Raw genomic sequence first — 23,470 nt, forward strand, 5'->3', positions numbered from 1 at the left:
ACATATTCCATTAACCCAATCCTATCCTTCTCGATTAATACGTGGTTTTATAACTTTGTCTTTTATTTCATAATTCACCGTAATTTCGTTGTACAGTATGTCACAGATAATGACATTATATTCTGCATAACGTATATTTACTAAGAATTTTTTAGCATTTCATTTGTTTTGCTGTCAGAACAAATAGATGTTAATAAATGAAACATATTAAATTCGTTGGCATTTTCAATATTAAAGGAATTCTAATAAAACTTTAATAATATTTTACTGTTTGTATTAAAGAACTTTTTAAAATCTATATAATCAATGCAACGAAAAATATAGCGTTTTTATTAAATGCACAAATATTACTGTATTTCTATGCATTTATTATGCTCTTATATATGAAGAAAATCAGCAATATATTCCGCAAATCACCTTAAAAACTCTATTTAAAAAACACTTTATAGTATCGGAAGTACAGTCGACCCCCTATAACGCGGGTTCATATAATGCGGGTTCGTATATCGCGGCGAAAAAATTTAGACCGTATTTGTATAAAGACGCTAAAAGAGACTCATAAAATGTAGTAAAACGACATTGCCGACTCGTGTCGCAACAGGATTGGTCGAATCTGAACCAATAGTGGACGAGCAGCCGAACTACTTACACGCTACGGAGAGTTTAGGCGGGTAAGTTGAGTTTACTATCGTCTGTACAGAATATAAATTAGGTACTGTAAGTCTAATACAGTACTGTAATTTTATACATTTTTTGTGGGAAAAAACATTTCTTATTCAACGGCCATAAAAATTATTTCTATTATGATTATAAAAATTATTTCTATTTCTCAAAATTATTTCTATGCCTCCAAAGTTTAACGAATTTTTCGCAGAAAAATAAATTATTATAAAACGCACCCGCCGTTTAGTGCGCTGCTCCGCGACGAAAACAAGCGTAAGCAATGGCGTCATCGAACGGTGCATACTCGGTAAGTAATCCTACAATTTTTTGTTTATAACATAGTTTATATGGATTATTCCCAAAAAATTATACGTGTTTTGGAAATGTTGAGTCAAATTAGTCTAGAATCGATTAATTTTATAGAAGAAAACCTTTCAAACAGCCGTAGTCCGTAAACTGCACACATGCCGGGCTGTGATTGGATCATATATTTAAGGATTCCTACAACGTGAAATTCTTATAAAAGTGGAACGTATCTACTGAGTTATAGGGGGTCGACTGTATTTTTTTATTTTAATTTCTTTTATATAATGATTACCACAGAGATGTCACTGAATAGTTGCTGTATCAGTATATTTACATTTAATTTACAATATAAGCCAAAACAAGCTGGAACACATAAGAGCATACTTTTGTATGCAAGGTGTGCTCTTTTAAAAGAAGCAGTACATGTGTTAAAAAAACCGCGAAAACAAACGATTTTCACATATAAGAGCATGTTCTTATTTGCACGGAAAACAGCTAAGGTACGTGCTTGGAAAATATAGCTCATATTTTTTATAGTGTTTACAGATTTCTAAATTCGTATAATTATTCAAACATTTTAAAATTTATTGATATAAACGCTTCAATAATCAATTTCTAAGAGATTTTGTATATAATATAATAGGTGATCATAATTAGAGGTATTCAGATCTCTCTGCATAAAGAACTATTAAACAAATCTCAATCAAATTCAGTATGAATACTGTACTCAGTATGCGGTTTCTATTTCCGAGAAAAAATTTTCTTCAAAATTCAACCGCTAGGGCGAAATTTTGCGTTGCTGCCCTCTAACGTGCGTATTATAGTACGTAAGTTTTCTAGCGAATTTCGGAAGTCAAGAAACGATGCGTGATTTATTTCAGCTAAGATGTGGAATGTGGAACCTGATCGTTAAGATCAGGCTATATCAAAAATATGTCTTCTCCATTTCCATGCTATAAAAACTGCATTCACTACACAGCACACTCAACGGCGGAATACAACGAGCAACATGGAATTATCGCACATGTTAAATTCTGTCTTGGAAACATCGCCTTTGATAAAGAAAGCTCTTTAGGTAGCAGCATAACCAAAAGACACAGGGGTTCAGTTCAGATAAGGTAATCGTGGTGGTCATGCCGTTGAGAATAATCGACTAATCATTCTCGTGTTCGAAAAACGTTGTAGCACATTTAAGCCAATGTGTAGGATGCACCATCTTACATAAAAATTATGATTTTTAGACAACTTTTCCGCTACGGTGCTAAAATGTCATTTTAAACCGTATTATATCTCCGTACATTAACGAAGTATGTTACTGGCCAGATGTAGAGGTTTCTTCAAAATACTAAGAATCAGTAATAAAGGATGCTGTGCAACCACATTACACCGTCACCTTTAGTAAGTGCAATGGAATATGTTTGTGTAAGTATGGATTTTCGCCAGACCAAATAAAATTATTCTACTTTGTTTCTTAACTCCCGAAATTTGTTACAAAATTTACATAATGTGCACATTAGGAAACAGCAGCGCCAAATTTTGCCATAGCGGGTGAAATTTGAAATAAAATGTTTTTTTCAAAAATTGAAGCCATAGACAACACCAGATGTGATTATGGCACGGAGGACCTTACAACGTCACTTTCAGCACCAGATTCACCACCACGAGAAGTTGTGAATAGAACTGTGAAGAACTTTCGGAAAACAACGTCCGTCAACAGAAAAGTCTGTAACAGCAAGCAAACCTGACAACCTTCGGCAGTCAACCCCAACAAGTCGATTCGGATAACAGAAATCTCTTAGAGTAGCATTCATAGCATTGCCAAGACTGACTTGAAACTATACCCTTACAAACTTCAGGTCGTATAGAAATTGAAATTAAACGATATGAAGCAACAAGAATGCAGGGGCCGATCTAACAATTATGTCGCCCTGGGCAAGATAGTTTTTAAATATAGGCATAGTGTAATTTTAATCGAAAGATCTGATTTACTCCATATATGAAATAACAGCATCCAAAAAATACACACATTAAATTTTTTAAAATTATTTATTTAGTAAAATAAACAATTGTTTATCGAATAAAAGAAATATTAAAAATGTAAAAATAAAAAATACAAACAACAATACAAAATATTTTGCAAAGCATAAAATAAATTTAAAATACTATTTTCCTAACTTTAATTCTGATAATTTGTCGAAAATCATTCTTATTGCACAAATATTATACTATTGTAAGCATAGTTAAAATACTAAGTCGTTATAGTGTCTTTCTTGATCTTAAATCATATATTATTATTTTTAATTTGGAAAAGAACCTATCACAGGCAACAGTTATTCGCAACGTTAACAGAATACCAAGAGCAATGCTTATATCAGGTCCGAAGTTTATGTCAGTGATGAGCTATAGAAGTGAATTATTTAGAGAGAAGGATACAAAGAACAGATAGTTCGTCTGCAAATCCATTTCATTAACATTTGATGAATTAGAAATTTTACCTGTTAAAATCATTGCAAGATGCTTATCAGTTAATTTTTGGGCATTTTTTTAATCCGTGGATGTTAAAAAGCAATGAAAAAAAATCTATGGTGTTCACTAATTTGTGAAAAAAACGAAAATAAAGTGTATTTATAGCGCAATATATAATGTGAAAATAAATCAATTTTATATTTTTCTTTAGGATGCTCTAAGGGCTCGTTACGGCTTTCGTAATCGAATTGCTTCTTTTCAAATCTTAGCCGATGCTTAGCAGAGGTATTAAAACTTTAATCAATATCAGTTTTATTGTCTAACTCCGTGACACCTACAAGTACTTGGATAAAAAATTATCTGACCGACAATTTTGAAAAATTCTTTGCTGGTTTTTATCATAACAATTACAGAAGCTGAGTTAAAATCTTTACTTTGCATTAATTTACTAATAGGATTAATTCGGTTCAAAATTTTACTAAACTGTAATTGCATACAAATTTAAACTTTTTAAGATAATTCAATAAAACTGGATGCAAAAACAAAATACATAAATTTTTTGAACTATACTAAAGAAATTTACAGCTTCTAGTGATGATTTTGCCATATCATTCACCACAAAGTTTAATTAATGACTACTGCATGGCAGATGAAAGGTTCTAGGAATCTAGGGTTTCAATTTTTTATCCTCGTTTGAAGTCCAATGTAAACACCCTTTACATTTCACCCATTGTCTTCTGAATTTTGTACAGGTAACCCCATTTTAATTAATTGGGTTAAGAGAACATCACATAATTCCAAATTTGTAGATTTTTCAATAGGAACAAATCCTACGAAACTTTAAAAACAGAGGTTATTATTATTGAAATTATCACTGGTTTGATCAATCGAAACGTATCTATCATTGTTTTTTGTTCAGTTTTGCTAGAATCAGACGTGCATTCTAAGATAATTGAATAATATTTTGATTGATTCATCTTTACAATAATAACACTTTTAATCTTTCCAGATATTCTGTTGATTAACTCAATTTGAATGTTTTTTCTCAAGTAAGTTGCTTTATTTTTCTCCTTTTTCAGAATCCTGCTGCATAGGCCTGCATGTCGCGGCATAACAGGACCAAATTCTACCAAGAGCTGAATAAGTTTTAAAAAATTGCCATTATTATGTTTGTAAAGTTTATCTATTTTATCTTGAAAAGCTAAGTAACTTTCTCCTAAAATCTTGATAATAGAAACAATGCGTAACAAAACTGCATTCCAGTGATTTATTTCAGAATTAATGAGTTTTTGAGATTCTACATATATCGTAAGAGAAGTTTTCAGTCTGTGCTTGGCTCAAACCGTGATTTTTGAACAACTAAGTATTTTGAAGTTTCATGAGATTACAGGTTACTGCTAACATGTTGCCAATTACAGTAGCCATCTTTACTTATCTTTACATAGGCTAGAACAGGAGTTCTTAACCTTTTTCGTTCCATGGACCCATTTGCCAGTCAGGTGAAGGCCACAGATCTTTTCTCAGAAAAATGTTTTTAAATGCAAAACAAAATTTACAGGAATCAAGTTTTATTGAAATATAGCAACCAAAATAAAAAATATAATTTAACTTTAGCTTTCCTATATTTTAAATATATTGTATACAAGTACTATTATTATTATTTAATGTGTGAAGAAAGAATCATTATGCTTTTTAAAGACATGTCATTGTGGAGGTTGTTGTTGTTGTTTATCTTTAATCTGAACATTGAACTGTGGTGTGTATTTGACAAAGCAACATGCATGTCATGTTGAATATCTAATCGATTTTGACTTTTTGTTTTCATTTTTACAATTGTTGAAAATTCAAATGGAAGCTTTGCTTGCATAGCTCGTTTTACAAGACAAGGATAGGCTTCTCTTAGGAAACACTAGAATCCTCCAAGGCCTTTTGAGTTAAACTCCAACTGTAGTAAGTTTTTTTGTCCTAAGATCAATAAGTCCATTTTTGGTTAAGGCAGCATCTGTAATACAGTTTATGTCAGAAAGAAAATGATTACGGATCCATGGTTTAATTTTCATTCATTTCTTTAGGTAAATGCATGAAAATTGAACCATGAATCTGTATGCAACTATAATATCATATAGACATAGTTGTTGTTTTTATTGGTGACCACGTATAGAGCTAATACTACCGTCATTTATTACATTCATAAATGAAGGAAATGTTAGATTTCAGTAAGAGGTTAGGGAAGAAAAAATAATAAGTTAATTTTTTCCAATCTAAGCTCAGAGACCTCCTAAAATCTTACCACGGACTTCTCGTTAAGAACCCCTGGACTAGAAGAAGATACCAAAAATTTTATTTTCAATCGATTATTTGAAATTAAGAACGTTTTGTTATTATTTTTATTTTCTTCGACTAATTTTGCCTTCCCTAGTAATCTGCCTCCATGGGCTGGTTCGATAATATAAGTCAGAATTTTTTCAGCTTACCCCTGTAGCCATCAACAATTTATTCCTGAATACGTAACTGTAGCTACATAATCTAATGGTTATTTCTTCTTACTCACTGATTTTTATAATCGAGTGAATTACTATTGTAACACTGCTTCTTAAATTCACTTTGAATGAAAGACATAAAATTGCCGATGAATAAAGAATTTAATCGAACAATAATAAAAAAAAATAATCAAATGAGAAAGCTGAACATAATGACATAAATATCCTCCTTATTACGGTACAGTATACAGTATATGTATATGTACTGTATACTGTACCGTAATTAATACAAACTATTATATTAGGAAAGGAAGTAAAATGTTTAAAACATCGTTTCTGATCATCAATCAGTTAATATCGTTGTTAATAAACAGTCGCTTGTAAGCAATAATGCATGTAGTCTGCATGTTATATCATGAACTTTGCTATACACGACAATAAAAAGACTTGTTAGAAAAAAAGTGCAGAAAAAATTTACTATAAAAGCAAAAAATAAAGTACGACATATTGATTAAAATACCTAATTCTTCCGTAATCTATAGAAGTCTAGAACTGATTGACTACTGTTAATGACAGAGAATTTAGGTCTTACATTATAATAGATTATAGGACGCTGTAATGCCTTTCTCATGCCAGCAATATATGAGTTGTTCATCCTCTTTGCTGACACTCGACGCATTTTTCAAAACGTTTACACGTGATACTGACGTTTTGTCAATTTTATTAGAAATGCAACTCGAAACTCTTCCCACATATCATTTTCTTCAAAATGTTTCATTGTCATAAATATCAATTTTCTCTAAATAAACATCGGACGAAGAATAAATACATTCTATGAAATTTGAGTGTAATTTTGGTTATAAAACTCTATTAAGAATATGTTAACCATTTTACGGTGTAAGCCTGAATTTCATTTTCTGTGCATAAATAAAAATTCTGATGCTCGATTACAGATCGGAAACATTCTGTTGAAATATTTGCAATAATGTGTATCATATCATACTAATTCAGATATATTGTTTTGTTCTTATACAATTTTATTGTATTAATCAAATTTTTGCGTAGAATATCATAAAATATTCTATGAAAAAATATTTATTTATTTTCATTAATTATTATTAAGTGATTGATCAAAATCACTTAATAATAGACAATTAACAATAGACGAGCAAGATAGAATGATATTTCACAAACCAGAAATACTAAGACAATAGGATAAGATAATATCCCACGTACTTTTTGTTTGTAAAACATATCAATGAGATATCAAATTCTAAATAAAAGTAAAATTCACAAACTTCCTTATTATTGCCTTGTATTTACATGACTAAATAAAAAGTAATATAATATTAATACAAAATTTTTGTTGTATTGAAAGCTACAGTATTACCATGGAAAAAAAATAAATTCTATAGTATACTTTTATATTGTTTTATATCATTTGACTAGTTTTATAATTCTTATATTAATTAAATAGTTAATTAAGACTGTTGATAGTTTCTTAATCAAATGTATTATATAGTTAAACAAATTTAAATAATAAAAAATCAAAATTCATCATCCAAACTTGAACGAAGATAACATAAAACTGAAAAAGAGAGAAATTGAACATTTGGATCAGTAATTCTGCAGCAGCAGCAGCCTATTTTCCCTGATCATTTCCATTCCTATTTGTTCTATTTCTTTTCGGTATTGATACTTTAGGACTACTTTTCAGGAATTCTATATTACCGTCTTCAATTAACAAATCTCTTGAATGCCCCTTGACGGCCGAGATTTCCACTCTGAAGGACCAGGGACATCCCCATTGCGGACAACCCCAGGAATTTCTCAAGTATTGTCAAGTATTAGCTATTATTGTAATGATGTCACAGGTCAAGATGGAGGAGAAGCCATTGCAGCATTTTGTCATTATCACTATGAGTCATCACTCGTGGCGATAATGACAAAATGCTGAATGGCAATGACGGACAGTATATCTCAAGTTGACTGTTATTGATTTAAGTCCTTTTTGAATTTCGTAGGGGAAAAGTTAAAGGTTACTTATCTCGACTTTCTGGACTCGTTTTGTACTAAAGAAAAAGAAAATTTATCTAAATTTTTCTTCCGGATTACTTTTCCGTTAGAGACAGTGGATCTTAAAAGTATGTAATTCCTTCTATTTAAAGTGTTAGAGACGTCCCACAATGACCTCTGTTTAATTGTCTTCTTTAATATTTAAACTTATATGGACAATTGGGCTACAATTTGAAAAATTGTACACCTATAAATTCGCACTGTCGTTATGTCGTTATGTGTTCGCATGTCCTTAATCTCAAGAACGGTTTAGATACGTGGAAGTCAAGACATGATATGGAAAGCATAGAGGTAGGAGACCACGATTAATTATATATAAATTTCTGATCTAAGTTGGAATTTACGTGATGTGAATTTATAAATTTTCTTCTGAATGGAGTTACATAGATTCGGCATGACTCTATTGTTATCAGGAAGAGTATGATATACAGGAGCAAGACACTACTAATTTGATATTGAGAACATATGTTTTAAATGAAATAAATTAAAAATATGATTAAATATTCGAGATTAATATGAATAAAATGAAACATATTTTGTTTTTAATCAGAAACAATACATTTTTAAATAGTGATTTTAGTTTACCAATTAAAACCAATTACTGTAATTTCGTGCAAATAGCTGCGACGGCGTAAACCCCGCAGAAAATTGCTAGAACGGAAATTAAAAGTTTGCATAACTTACACCCTTTTCCAAATTACCTTTTAAATACAGATAACCCGCTCAAAAGTATGGTATACAAAATATCTTAGAATATTTTTCGATCATAATCTAAGATGGGATAACCATATCAACAAGTTAACCGTAACTCTGGCTAGATTTACGTAATGTATAATAAATAAAATTAAACTTTATATTAAAACCGAAAATTATATTGAATTTAATATTACATATAGCAGCGTTGTTTGGGTCCTACTCTAATATATATTACACACAGATTACACGTAATGATAAATGATTTCATTCAAATTATTACTGTGTTTTGAAAAAATGATTACATGAAACAATTATTAATTCTTATATATAAACAGTTTTTTTTTGTTTAAAAGCCAACTTATTCTCAAATTAATAAATATTTTATGCATACTCTCAGCTACAGCATTTTACAATCGGTTGCATGCTGTACCGTACATACGGCTGTAAAATTTCGGAATAATTTGTTACTTGAAATTGAAATTCAAGCCGACAGTAAATATTGAAAAAAGCCAAATAGTTATTCTTTATAATTAATCATTTACAATTTAAAACTCAAGTAAAGGTTCGTCATTGTCGTGATTTTTCTGTGCTGTTGGGTGAACAGACAAAGACTTTTTGCCACGATTGCCCCATTAGTAGCCTAACAAGAATTTAAGTGTTGCAAAAAATTAGCAATGTTAATTTATTTATGAGTTTAATTTTCTCATTATTTTATATGTTTAATTACTCATAATTACTAAGAAAATATTTTGATGTGATTCGACTCGATATATTTTTGGAAATTATAATTAAACTCAAAATAGACTAGTAAAATTTATTGTCTTAACATTAGATAGATAATTAATTAATATTAATTAAAAATCCTGGAGAAAGTAATAGACTTTGATAAAACATTGTAATACAGTGAAATACGATATAGCGTCACTTCATCTCTGTAATTGACATTAAACCGAGTGTGGCAGTAAACTGAAATACAGTAAAATCCTGATTTAACGATAAATTAACTCAATTTTGAAGCTTTATTATATAACAGACTTTCGGATTAACGACACCCTCTCGATCAAATTAGTCCGTTAAATCGAGGTTTCACTCTACTTCAAACAATAAGAATTATACATATTAACGACTAATGAGGACACAAGTTTGAATTTGCGAATATGAAAGACATTATTTAATGATTACAATGTCAGTTGCAATGCAAATCCTATGTTTAGTAATTTACAATGCTAAAAAGAGTTATTTTCTTAATATTTATAAAGAAGATCTATTCATGTTTGTTTACTGACGCTTTGCGAGGATGATTCTATTTTCTGTTAACTCTTGTATGGAGAAGGTATTGTATACATAGTCGCTGTTGATAGGATGTAATTTTTTCAGAACTCTACCAATTACAATCTCAATCTCTTACAATTGGGTAGTGACTTTTTGTACTGTACCGGTACATGAAGGAGAATTACGCAAAGAACAACCTGCTATACAAACCCTACGTAACAAGTTATTTCCATATTAGCGTTAACATTTTTATTCTGAAGCGCCCTTTATTTTAGTGATAATGTTTAAAGGAAGCACATGATACGATGTATATAAAATAATATAACGCTGACAAACTGAGTTTTCAATGACTTTATAACAATTATACTAAAAATTTTAAAGATTTATTATGTAATTAAAAGAACCTGAGTTAATTGGGGGTAAAGTTCCTCTAAATCTTCCTCCATTACAACAGCTGAAAACTGACTTTTCAAAAGAATGAATAATTTTAATGTGGAATAAAATTTATATTTCCTTTCGCAATTCTTTAATAATGACCACACGTTTCACCAATTTTTAACAGTTTTAAATTTTATTCGTTATTTTAGTTCTGAATATTTTAATAATTTTTCTTGAATATTTACGGCATTAAAAATCCTGTTGAGAATTAATCAATGCAAATGTTTATTAAAAAAAAAAGTAATAGTTGTGTAGAATCTTGATTTATTTACAATCAAGTTGGATAAGAGGAAATCTTTCTGTTGAAAAAAACGAAAAGAATTAGATTTTAATGATAGTCTCGCATTATAAATTTATCACTCGTGAAAAAGAAAATTAATTCCTAGAGAAATTTTCTCATTTGGTCTTTTTTATAATGGAAGAGAAGAAAGTGTTTTTTTCTCCATTTCTCAATTAATGCCACGATTTTCAACAATTATATTGCTGATTCTAATAAATTGATTCATTACCATTTTAGTTTTTAATCGATCTGACAGTTTCAAAGAACATTACATATCTATTTTTGTAGATTTGAAAAATGACAAGCATGATTTAGTATTGACATTGGTGATTAGTACTGTAGATAGTTCACCACACTTGGCACAGTTGTATCCGTCCTGAAAAGATAGTGTTAGTAGATAATGAATGAGATAATCACAACGTATACTAATGGTTCTTAGATCGTTATCAATTATGACCATGTGTGAAGAATACTTTTCTTATGTTTTAACGTTTTCTTTTGTCTAAATGACAATCTAAAACCTTCGTGCATATTATATGTATACGCATAAATAGGTTATATATATTTGTTTTCATTTTAAACTCATTCCGTCCTGTGGGCACTAAGAGGCTCTTTTGGATTCGGCCAGGCACACAATGGGGTAGATCGGGTGGTGGGTGAGAGATGGGTGTTTTTTATTGGATGAGACATCTCCTCTGTCATGGGAATCCTATGGGAAATTAGTCATAGTCGAAATTCTATGAGGACTAAATGTTCACGACAAATTCGTGGAAAATCATTCGGGCAAATTCGATCCCTTGTCAAAGCGGTAGGCTGACATCTTAACCGCAGCAGCCATCTGGTCATCATATTTTATTTTATATAAATCATCTGAACACATTTGATTCGTCATTAAACTAAATTCGAAGCATAAATTTTTATTTGGGTGATGTTTTTTAACTCTTTCCGCCCTCTAACTAAGAGGACTTCTATTAGCAAGCCCATTATGACCAGGCAACAATGGGGAGGCCGGGTAATGAATTATTAATTAATATTTATAATTTTATTTTATAAAATTTATTTCATTATTAAAACAATTGTAACAATGAGTATATTCATTTCGAACACATAATTAATTAAATTATTAAATAAAATACAGTATTTCTATTGTTACTTTAGTTTTAACACACCAGATGGCGGTAACTATATATCAACAATAAACGAAAATAATTTTTCTACTTAATATAATATTCCATTTCGGTATATAATCAATTTTATCTTTATTTCAAAATTAAATTTATTTACTTATTATATTTAAATAAATAAATAAAAATATTATTCTTATAAATAACTATAAATAAAACACAAACAAGAATAATTATAAAAATACATTGTATATTGATAAAAAATATAAATAATCCATCACCAGAGGGCATTTTTAACGTCTTTTGCAACACGAGGAGGAGAGATCCTCAAGAGGACAAATTGTAAAGAGACTTTTGTACTTTTTTAGTATTTATTCTAAATTTTAATTTGCCATTATAAAAATATATACAATAGAATAAAAATCTGTAACCTTTCTAATAATATAAACAAATCTGGTTAAGCTTAAAAAGGAATTCTGTAATAACTAATCCTCTGGTATTAAAATGCCACATAATTAACCTGCATTAAAAAAAAAATCTTAAATAATCTTAATGAATTATATTTAATGGAAAAGTTTTAAATAATATTTAAAAAATACAATATATTTTAAATATATATATTTCTAAACTCACTTTAAATTGAGTTAAAAGAGCGTTTCGGGTATGTTTTTCTTTGTATTGAACTCTTCGATCTTTGCAATCATAAGACCAAATAAAAATGTAATACGTTTGTATGTAAATCCCGTACATATTGAATTTGTTAACAAAATGTTTTCTCTGATTAAATATTCTAGCTTTTGTGATGTATTAATAGTAAAAAAAATAGCAAGAATGGTTTCTTTTAACGGTTTTACTATAAAAAAGACCATATTCAAAACAAGAAATTCTCTTCCCTTTGACGAATTATAGATATGATAATTTAAAATATAATAAATTATAATTTAATTTAATTTAATTTGCATTATTTGTAATAAATATATCAAAACTTTTTTACTTACAAGTAATTGAAAAGATAAAATGTTTGTCAGTTATAATGAATCGGTTGGACATTTATTTTATTATTTAATACTTGTAAATGCTTAAAACATTTAATTTTCCGAAAATTTATTAAATATTCTTGCTATAATCATGTCATATTAAAAGAAAAAACAAATTATAAAGATTCCTTCGACATTTAAAGTGGATTTTTTTATTCTTTAATGATAATTACAAAAAATATTAATAAGAAATATTAATGTAGTAAAAACAACGTTAAAAGATGAAACAATCAGAGAATTTTCACCATTAATTATCTTCTCATCTTTACATACGTTTATAAGAAGAGACAATCAAAAATTTTTAATGAGTTTATTGCAATATTTATTATCATTATTGGAGTTGTATGTTATAAAAATATAATTATATATTATAAAATAAAGAAAATAAAATCTGATCAATGTTCTTCGGCTGCATCATTCATGATATTCAATAACTACACGCAAAAAGCAAATTTATTTTACAAAAACTAACATTTTCAGCTTAAAAGCTTATTCCAGATTAGATTTACACAACCCTATCTAAAGATCCTATAGGGTAAAATGAAACTTTCGTAGATTATTTTATAATTTAAATAGAAAGATTAAAAATATTTATTTGATTAAAAAAATTCGAAAAGCATTTTAAAATTAAAACTTCATCTTAAAATTCTTTTACGTGAAATTTCATGTTAGATTCAATAGAATACAACACATCTGCAAATTCTCCCAGTAGTGGCCTGTAGTATCCACTTGACCACTACTGAAAAATTGTTTTTAATGCTAAATGCTATAAATCTACACACTAATGCTGTTTTTAATGTCTCCAATCAGGCGTAAACCCACTATTCAGCTCGTGGGTTTGCGCTGACCACCAATGGATGAAAAAAAAAACAGGAAAAGTTCAGGTCAGCCACGTGTAGTTTTCCGGGGTTTTTTCACGTATCTAACACTTAAATAAGGCCAAATTTTTTGCAGAAAGTTCTCTCCTTTACCAGATCGCCTTTGTATTGTAACGTTTTATCCCTTTAATTCAATTTAATCCAATTTATTTGCAAATTTAAAAAATTAAAATATATTTTCAACATTATTATTATAATTATATTTTAAAACTTAAAACTGATTTTAAAATTTCAGGAAGAAAGTTTTTTTTTAAGAACATCAATTTACATCAAGAAAGTATCTCGAAGCTATCGGGAGTTTATTCGCACTTTTCGAATTGATAATGAATAATCGAATTCTTATCCGAAACTTTCTTCTCCAGAGAAAAACTGGGAAGAAAATTCATTTCCAGAATTACTCAGAATCATAGTAAATGATGATCCCGATTAATTCTGGAATGAAGCTACATTTTTCTTATGCAGATCGACGTAGATGACCCTCGAATTATGGTATATTATTACAACGAGACTATTCAGAATATTCTGATAAGAGTGCTCGATTAATTGATCAAAATAGTATTACTTCTTAATGCTATTTTGAGCAACCAATTTAATATCCTATGGAGAAACTATGCCTATCTCAATATTTGCTATATTAATAAATTCTTGATTCCTTTTAGATTAAATCGAAAAAAGTAGTTCTTTCTGATTGTATGCTACTGCCTATATTACCAGCGAACAATCTCAATAAGAAGATTGTTAATGATGCCTGTATGATTGATTTACATCAGTAAATTTGACGCGGGTTATTAAATAAAAATAGAGTTTTTATCAGTAACTACCTCCTCCCGAGTTTAAATATCTAATTACCTAATTGGTTTGAAACCCGTCAGCTCCCGTTATTTATGCAAAGAGAATATTACGTTGAAGTATACAGTAGAAATTGGCAACCTGTGTCTTGGAACTGCAAGAGATCTTTAAATACTTAGGTTACTTTTTATTAATGATAACCACAACAAATTAATATTTTTATGAAATATATAAAACGCATTCATTTTTTCCACTGTAATCTGATAACTTGTTGAAAAATAATTAATTCTAAATAAGTGAGAATGTATCATAAAAATTATACAGTAAAGTTTGGCTTATTTTTTCCCTCTATATTAATACGTGTGTATATATAGGGTATATATTTTAATTGAAATTTACTAAAAAAACAGCGATACGAAAATATTCTGGTAAGTTCACAGGTTAACTTTGACGTTTTCAAAGGATTTTATATGGTTTAAAAACATTCTGGAATTTTATAAAATACTCACGCGTTTCAGTTAATATAAATTCGGTAATATATAGCATATATATATATATATATACAGCCTATAAATATACCGGAGAAACTGTATATATAGGCCTATATTTTTTTTTTACCATAAAGAACTAGCCACACAATAAACATAAACAAAGGGCAATTCGAAATTTTTGATATAAGCGAATCATAAAACTGGATGTATCAAAGACAAGAAATGTTAGACATTTCATATATCACATATTCGTGAATGTTTTGATATAATTTTATATAAAAAGTATATACATGTAATTATTAGGGGAGATCGGGGCAAGATCGGCATGTTAAGCTTTACTTAAATTTTGTGTAAGTAAATACTGCTGTAAACTGAAAAAAAAGCTTTGCATATTGTCTATTGGAATGTTACCTTACTATAGAACTGGTTAAAATCAGTTTGGAAATAAAAATAATTAAAATAATTACAACTTTACAAGAAGAGAGGAATTGACGAAGTTGCCCCGGGTATAGGGGCAAGATCGGCAACTTCTCTCTTTTTGTAAAGTTGTAATTATTTTAATTATTTTTATTAAAGTTGACCCTGGTATAGGGGCAACAGTAATGGGGCAAGATAGGCACGTATATAAAATTATGTTATTAACAATGTATAAGTTGGAATTCACTATTAGAACAAAGAAATACAAATCCAACACCCATTTAATATTATTACAACGAAATGCAAGTTCAAAGACATATATACATGAATAACAAATGCAAACATGTTTTCATTTATCATCTGTTTGATTTTTATCCTTTGCTTCTAATGTGGCTTTATGTTGCCGATCTTACCCCGCTAGTCATGATTTCGAAACATTAAGTACAACCCTGAGAACAGAATGCCAAGCCACGATCTGGCCACGTGAATAAGTTGAAGTTACATCCTTCTAACAGGAAAAGTAACTTTCGTTATCATGGAATTATAACAAAACCTGCCAATTCAATATAAATGGAAAAAAATATTATATGGAATTGAACGAAAATGAAAATTTGCTTGATAATTCAACTACGCTTGTTGGAGAACAATAAAAACACTACACTCAACAAGCCACCAATAAAACTCAACCGCCTAACCTATAACCGAAGTCTCCTTTTAATTTGTTTTTAAAAAAAAGCGCTTGACAAACTTGCCCCGCATGCCGAAGTTGCCCCGGTCTCCCCTATATGTATGCTACAAAAATAGTATTTATATTGTGAGTCTGAATAAATAGGACTATACAAAGAATTATTATTATTTAGTGAATTATACTAGGTTGGCACCAGTTGCTGTGTAGTATGCCGGACAGAGTCAAGGCATAGCAACCAAAATAAAACAAAAATAAAATAAATGTGTCAGTATTCAGGAATTTCCTAACAATATGACATGTGCTCAATATAGTGGCCTTCTGTGTGATTTGTGTTTCTGTTTAATTGTAATGTTCTCGAGTTTTTGTGTAGTGTTTCTGTGGATGACACCTGTAGAGGAGAGAACAACATGTACAATAAGCACCTTATCCTCCATAGATGCCTTATTTCCTGGGCGAGTTCTGTGTACTTGCTGATTTTTTCAGTGCATGTGTTTTGTACATTGTGAGTGTTTGGAATGGATATATCTATAATGTATGTGATGCCGGCTGGAGCGTCTACTTCTAGTAGGGTCACCACTGAGAACTGTGGGGTGAAATAAAGCCAAGAGTGATTAAACCCATATCTGTGGAGATCTAACAATAATAATAACACGATCCAAATGTAATACTGGCTCGGACGTCGCCCGAGTTAATAAGGTCCGCACTCTTTATGCTCACGTTCGAAAAATATGTTTCAGTCTCCCTTGACCACCAGTGGTGAAAGCAGCATAGGTCAAGAATGGCTACTGCAATGTCCATACTATTTGTTAGAAACCGGCCTAACCTTGATGTTTCTGAGGTAATCCAGCCACAGACCACTAAGGCAGGTAAACCACGCCCACGGATGAAATAGACATCAGAAATGAACGAGTTTGTCATCCGTACTTACTACACCATTACAAAACTCGAAACAAACATACCGACAACAGTTACATCACTTGTTCTCACACAACATTATCCTCATCTCACAGTCACTGCACAAAGGATTGTTGATAAAAAAACAATTATACATAACAACGTTATACCAAAAACAATACTAGAACATATCAAACAATAAATTGCAGAACAATTACACCAACAAACAAATACTCCCAACATAAACAACGATCAAATTATCCATCAGGATCATCAAGATACATGATTTGACAATACTGTTCCGCCAATACTATTTTTGCTGATGCTGAGAAAATCAACACTTCTTCACTGCCTAAAATAGATTCAGGTTTAATTCATACTCTCTCTCTTTCTTTTCCAAAAAGCACTGACTAAATTTACACTTTACAAGGCTGCCTGGCAAAGAATACAAACACAAATAAACAATATTAGACAGCGGCTAGGCAGGCTGACACAATATACTAATAACAAAACAACACTTAAATTAATGAAACAAATAAAAAAACCTTTTAAATAAAATTAAAACACAAAGCACGAACAACACAATGTCTACATCGCAGAATACATTGACACACTGAAACAAAAACTTGCAGCGAAAGCACGGCGACTCAAATTATACAAAATGTGCACTGTACAGAAACAACAAAATAAATTATTTACAAACAATGAAAATTTCTTCTACAGGCAAATTAACATTAAATCCAGTACTGATTCTCAACACAATGGCATGCCAACTGAAGAACTCATAAATTATTGGTCTTTTCTTTTGGTCTACTCTTGTCATGAACAATGCTGAAATAGACTGAATCAAAGAGGAGAGCAAAGACCGCATGTCTTTGCTCTCCTCTTTGATTCAGTCTATTTCAGCATTGTTCATGACAACACCTAATATGCATTGTGTCGAAATTAATATTTAAAACATCCAGTGCACAATGCAGAAAGCACATAATAGGACAACATCTGGTGTAGACCCGTGGTTCTCAATCTTTTTGAAGTCGGGGAACACTAAACTTTGACATTTTTTTTCGCGGAACACTTACAATACATCAGCTTTAAAGCGAGGGGTGGCGAACCTTTTTGAACTCAAGAGCACACTCGGTCTAGTATATGACGTTATTGACGTTTGCTGATTACATTCCCATACAAAAATTATTTTACATTTATCAATTGAGAATTACGGGTGTAGACAACATTCACAATTTCTGGTACAAAAATTTCGCATTCCTGCACCGGAAACTAGCTAAACATTTAACTCATATCATCAACAATCCACAAGATATGCCAAATTTTCTCACGCAAGACTCACCTACATAAACATAAAACAAAAAACAACAACACCAAAGAAACGGCTGCCGTAAAAATNGTGATAAAAATTTAATCGGATAATATTATTTAAAGAAATTTAATCGAAAAAGTTTACAAAGCTGATTTTTTTAAAATGTAAAGAAAATTACCTGATTGTAAAGGGAAAAGCATTTATACCTAAACAATATTGTTGTAAATAAAATCAATTTTTCACTGCATCTACTTCTTATGACAATGCAAAAGAATTTCAATTCTCAAGGGTGACATTCTTCAATATTCACTTTTTTTTTTAAAGAAAATACACTTTTATCTTTCCAAAATGAATAGATTTTTTTTTCATTTCCAACAGCATAATAATATGTTATCCAATGGCTTTGCTGGTTTAACAGCAGTTCTTGATGATGGATGATTGTGTCACTTGATGCTCAACTGTAAATAGACCTTTCTTCATTTTCTTACATAAATGGGAATGTCTTTCAATCATTTGATAGCAGTTTAAGTATTTTTATATGATAATTATTCGAAAGAATGAATTTTAATATGTATACCATAAATCTTAATTATAAAAACAAAACTTTAATTTCACATATAATATAGGAGAAAGAGAAAAAAAAATTACTTATAATACAAGTTCAACATTAAAATTGTAATGGTTAGAAATAGTAAAAGTAGCTGAAGTCAAGTTTATTTTTTTATGGCTTTACTTTAGAATATAGTTTGAAACAAGTCATATTCTTACATCATAGATAAATTGGAATATAATAACATAAAAATCCAGAAGTATAGATAAATTTATACTGTATTTTGCTTTGGCCATCTTCGTCTTTCAATATTTTCATCAGGTTTCTTTTCTATTAGCCATCATCTATTTCTTCCATCGATCTTTTGTCTTGATCAATTTTTCATTCGAGTTATCATTCTTTTTAAATCTTTAAAATATTTTTTAAAAAATGTGTTAGGTATTGTATATAACTCATATCATCAACAATCCACAAGATATGCCAAATTTTCTCACGCAAGACTCACCTACATAAACATAAAACAAAAAACAACAACACCAAAGAAACGGCTGCCGTAAAAATCACAAAGGTTGCAAAGAACAACTACTCATTGACTGTTATCTTATGGCAAGTTCATAAGCAACACAGAAACATACATATGGCATACATTGATTACAGAAAAACATTCAACAGTGTCCCACACACGTGACTGCTGCATACACTTCGCATCTACAAAATCCATCCCCTACTCATTAATTTCCTTGGTTTTATCACCCTGAACTAAAAAACAACATTACATCTTAACCATAACACTCACATAAAAACAAATTAAATATACATTAAGCGAGGAATTTTTGAAGGAGATTATTTGAGTTCTCTTTGGTTCTGCCTTGCACTTAAACATTTATCTGACACATTGAACAAAACACAATATAGTTACAATATCAGACACAGTTCAATAACACTGTTTACATTATCGTATCTCGCTCATATACTGTACATGAACGATATCAAATTTTACGCATCCACACAGAATCAGCTTCATCATCTCTTGCAAACTACACATACACTCAAAAGATATACAAATGGAATTTGGTCTAAACAAATGCAAAACACTCCACTCTACTCACTTATTCTTTTGGAATTATACACTGAACACGCATAGATCTCGAGCAACTCTAAAGAAAAACAAGAACAACACTTACTAAGCATAAACAATATCACCCAAAATCAAATCGTCCATAGAAAGACAAACACTTCCTTGTAAAGATGGCTGTGGCCTGACTAATATAGTTAACCTGCACTACAAAGAAATTTGAACACTGGGGGTTTTCCACAAAAAAACAAGAAACATCAAGATTATATAATGCTATCACTTTGACAGAAAATAACCACACACCTTCAAATTTGCACTGTGAGCACTTGGACATAGACACCACTAAGCAGTCTTAGACCAAATAGCACTTCATGGCATGCATGCATGCCTATGACCTAGCTTTGGACTATGTTGACAAAATTGCATCAAACTACTGGCTGACTAGGGGCTGTCTATTTAGACAGACTGGGAGATTTATGGTTGCCATTCAAGATCAAGGTCATAAACACTAAAAATTATAAAAAAACATCATGACGAATACATCACTTGCAAATGACTCTTGTAGAAAATGCTACATTCTGCCAGAAACAATACAACATATAACCTCTGGTCGCAACCTCTTAGCACAAAAAGACTATTTACATAGGCATAATCAAATACCAAATATGATACACCAAGAGCTTGCACACAAACATAGATTATTAATTTAACACCCAAATAGTACCATACTATAAATATATTCCACAGGAAGTATTAGAAAACACAAAATATACTACAGTATGACAGAGCCATAAATCATAGATAAAGAAAATCATCATAATAGACCTGGCATCGCTTTCATCAACAAATGCAATAAGATCGCTTATATTAGTCATTGACATTTCAATCATAACATGAAAAATGCTCACACTGAAAGTATCAGCTACACTCCATTCCACTTGCCCAAGAGATAAGGCATTTGTGTGCATATTGTGCCTTGTCCTCTCTTCCTCTGGTGTTATACCACAAAAGTCTAAAAACATTAAACCTTAATAAAAACATATACATGGCATTATAGAAAGCCGCAATATTGAACGTATGTCACATTGTCAGCAGGAAGTTTCTAGATGTTGACACATACGACTAATACAGCTTAATGTTACACTCGTTTAGGTAGCTATGCCTTGACTTCAGTTTGGCATAGCACTTGGCACCAGTATCAGCTGAGCATGACATTCGCAACATAATAATAACAATAACTTATAGTGTGATGTTCTACATAATGAAATCAGTAAATAAAAACAAGAAAGAATGAACATGCAAAATGCATTAGAAATCAGATGTTAAGATGAATTGCAAAAATTCTTGCCACAATAAGTTCAAATGTGTTGGGGAATACATTTATAATGTGATTATGTTAATTAATGGAATATAAATATTGATGTACTGTACAAATGAAATCCCTCTACAATTGTAGTTTTTCTATTAAGAAAAGTCAAGATATCATTGAGATATAGAAGAAAGAAGTATCTCGTCAAAATGAATAATAAAAAAATTATGTATTTTTCTGGAAAAGTTATTCAATTACCGGGTATATATAAAATTTACCCAATAGTTTACAAAATTTTTACTGTAAAAGTATAATCAATAGTAAAAGTGAACGAGAGAATTCAGTATTACGAGAAAGAGTTAAGCTGAATATAGAAGAGACCAAAAGGATTATAAGCATGCAACTGCTAATCCAGAGTATTCACTGAAGGAATTTAAATCAGATTAAACTAAAGTTTAACATTGACGATGATAACTACTAAATATATACTTGTTATCACCTGTCACCATCTGCGATATATTCATTGCTATCAGATATAACCATAATAATTTCGATTTGTCATAATTTAGATTTTGACCTACTTTTAAGATAATTATTCGCTTTTATTTCATTATAAACAAATAAAAATAATTAATTTTGACTGCAAAAAGCTTTTCTTTATTATGATTTTTTTGCAAAGAATAATTAGAAATGTCTGAAAAGTCAGACTAGAAAATAATATATATTCGAAAAACTATTAATATTATAAAAGAGCATTTGTTTCTCATTGCGAAAATCATCTGTTTTCTTCTTTTATTAATTAAGTTCTCGAAGATAAATTAATTAAAACAAAGAAAAAATAGCTATTAATTTTTATTTCTTTATGATATTTGGTTATTAAAGATAACAAAGGCAATTGTCGAGAACGAGAATCTATTTTTAAAGGCGATTGGATAACTGACATCAATCTCAACGTCTGTCCTATTAAAAAAGATAATGTAGCTAATTGCTTTCAATATAGGAGATTTTTTAAGAATCTAAATAACTAGAAAATTGATGAGAATAAATAATAGTCAAAATATGCAAAAAATCTATTAAAGTTAAAATAATCGAATGTTTTAATTTGTTGTTTTTTTATCTACAAATTAAAGAGAGAAATTCAATAGAACTTCTGGACCTCGTTATTGATCATGATTTAAAATGGTAAGAAAATATATACTGTACTGATTATTTCGCAACTCTATGTCAATGTCTTTGAAATTTTTATCAAATACATAAAGACCATATAAAACGGAATTACAATAGAATGATAGGCAATAAAAAATTTCATAAGTATCATTTTCTTTAAAATAAAAACGTAATTTTTAAAATATAGTAATTGAAAATTATTTAAAATTCGTGTGTAGAAGGTCTATATTTCTTCTACATGAGAATTTTGAATGAATTTATCGTCCAGGTTTATTTTTAATAATTGAAAATTAGTTTAAAACATATTTATAATGTATTTTATTTTAGCATCTCTCCTTCTACGGTAGAGATGCGTAGCATAGGAAAATTAGTGGTAGTAACAAATTAGACACACATACGATGAATTAAAAGTGCTATTTAAGTATGTATATTATATAAACTTTATCTGTAAAACTTAGAATTTTACATATAAATCACCAAAATAGACACTAAGAAATATAAGAAGTGAAATATTGAAGAACATGTGTAAATACGGGGATAAAAAGCCACTTTCTGCACTGTGACATACAAGAACGGTGATCGTTTCGCTTTTTACAGATGCTGTAATAACTATAACTTCTTGTTACTTTTTCTGGAGACCACTTCTTCAGGTTCATTGTTCTTCTGCGATCTATTTTCGTCTAAATTCCAAAGTTACTGGGCTTATACTATCTAATACTGCAGATTTTAGGTATAAGTTGCGAGTTTGTTTTCTAGTTGCTTCTTTTGTCCTTGTTCTTTAAGTCTTCACTTTCTTATAGTCTGGTCAGTATTTCGACACATAAAAATCCCAACCAAACTTTACTGCAATTTTTAAGCTAAATAAATAGCTAAATAAATTCCTTATATTTGAATGCAATCTTCTGAATTTTTTTTTCCGAGTAAATTTGATAGGAAAGATTTATAATGTACTTTACTGATGGAGGACTTTCTTAGTTGAGAAAGTCTTCCATTAATAAAATTTCAATTATTTATTTTAATTTTAAATGTTTTCCGGTATGTTAAATTGTTTACTTTCTA

The sequence above is a fragment of the Centruroides sculpturatus genome, unplaced genomic scaffold (genome assembly GCF_000671375.1).
Source record: "Centruroides sculpturatus isolate CEXI.00-Female unplaced genomic scaffold, Cexi_2.0 scaffold1047, whole genome shotgun sequence".
NCBI lineage: Eukaryota > Metazoa > Arthropoda > Arachnida > Scorpiones > Buthidae > Centruroides > Centruroides sculpturatus.